The following is a 1691-nucleotide window of genomic DNA, read 5'->3' on the forward strand; positions in this document are numbered from 1 at the left end:
AAAAAGGTTGTGGGTTCAATTCTGGGTCAGGGCACATACCTAGGTTGTAGGTTCCATACTGGGTCAGGATATATATAGGAGGCAATTGGTGCATGTATAGAAGGCAACCAATTGATGCTTCTCTCTTACATGGATGTTTCTCTCTTTCTCTATTCTCTCTCTAAAAATCAATCAAAAAAATTTTTTAAAACTCTCTTTAAAAAGATTCTCTTTAAAAAATAAGCAAACCTCTTTTCAGAGTATCCTGATCCTTTTAGAGGGTGCTTCCTTATTTTGCAGAACAATGGCTTTTCTTTTCTTTTCTTTTTTTTAAAATATTTTTTATTAGTTTCAGAGAGGGAGAGGGAGAGAAACATCAATGGTGGGACAGAACCATTGATTATCTGACTCCTGCACACCCCCTACTGGGGATGGAGCCCACAACCTGGGCATGTGCCCTGACCGGGAATCAAACCATGGCCTCCTGGTTCATAGATTGATGCTCAACCCCTGAGCCACACTGGCCAGGCAACAATGGCTTTTCAGTTACTTAAGCCATCTTGTTTAAGGAACCTGAAGCAGTTGCTAGTAGTGCCCTATATAAATCTCTTTGGCTATGACTACTATTTCAGTGCACACCAATTTGCACCTGTTTACAGAGGGCTTTCTGTGGCCACCAGTGTCTGATCTTCCTATATGCATGTGCTGGGCATTGACTCTCCTTGTCTTTATGGGAACAGCCTTCCATGAATGATTGACAGGAGCTGGCTGTCAATGACTGATGAGAGTACTCTAGCTCCCTTGCACCCCAGGTGGGAAAATTGAGGTTCATATTCTTCACTTGCTCTTAGAACTCCATGGCAGAATTGTTCTCAATAGTCTAAAGCCGTGGTCAGCAAACTGCGGCTCGCGAGCCACATGCGGCTCTTTGGCCCCTTGAGTGTGGCTCTTCCACAATATACCACAAAATACCACGTGCGGGCACACATGTACAGTGCGATTGAAATTTTGTGGCCCACGCGCAGAAGTTGGTATTTTGTGGAAGAGCCACACTCAAGGGGCCAAAGAGCCGCATGTGGCTTGCGAGCCGCAGTTTGCCGAGCCACAGTTTGCCGACCACTGGTAAAGTATTGACTTGCTCAATGATGAGTACTTTTATTGGCTTCTTTCAATTCTATTTCAGTTCTCTACTAGTCTAATAGTGCTTCCTATGGTTACCTCCCAAATAAATTGCCTGCAGTCAAATACTAACTGTCTGAGTCAACTTCCGGGAAACTCAAACTATAAGAAGCCCTTAGAACAACCTCAGTGGAATTTTATCATACCCCACTTGGGGAAGTTGGTTCCCTTCTTTGTGCTTATACTGTAGCAATACATTAAAACTAAGAAGATATTGGGATATTACCAATTAGACTAAAAATTGTCCAAACAGCCCTATCCAGTTTGGCTCAGTGTATAGAGTGTCAGTCCATGTATTGAAGGGTCCCGGGTTCGATTCTAGTCAAGGGTGCATACCTGGTAGGGGCGCATGTGGGAGGCAACCAATCGATGTGTCTCTCTCACATCAATGTTTCTCTTTCTCTCTGTATCTCACCCTCCCTTCCACTCTCGCTAAAAAAACCAATGGAAAAATATCCTTGGGTGAGGATTAACAACAAGAACAAAATTACTCAAACATCCTATCTAATAAAAGAGAAACATGGTAATTAGCC

This window comes from Myotis brandtii, unplaced genomic scaffold, assembly GCF_000412655.1.
Source record: "Myotis brandtii unplaced genomic scaffold, ASM41265v1 scaffold406, whole genome shotgun sequence".
Lineage (NCBI taxonomy): Eukaryota > Metazoa > Chordata > Mammalia > Chiroptera > Vespertilionidae > Myotis > Myotis brandtii.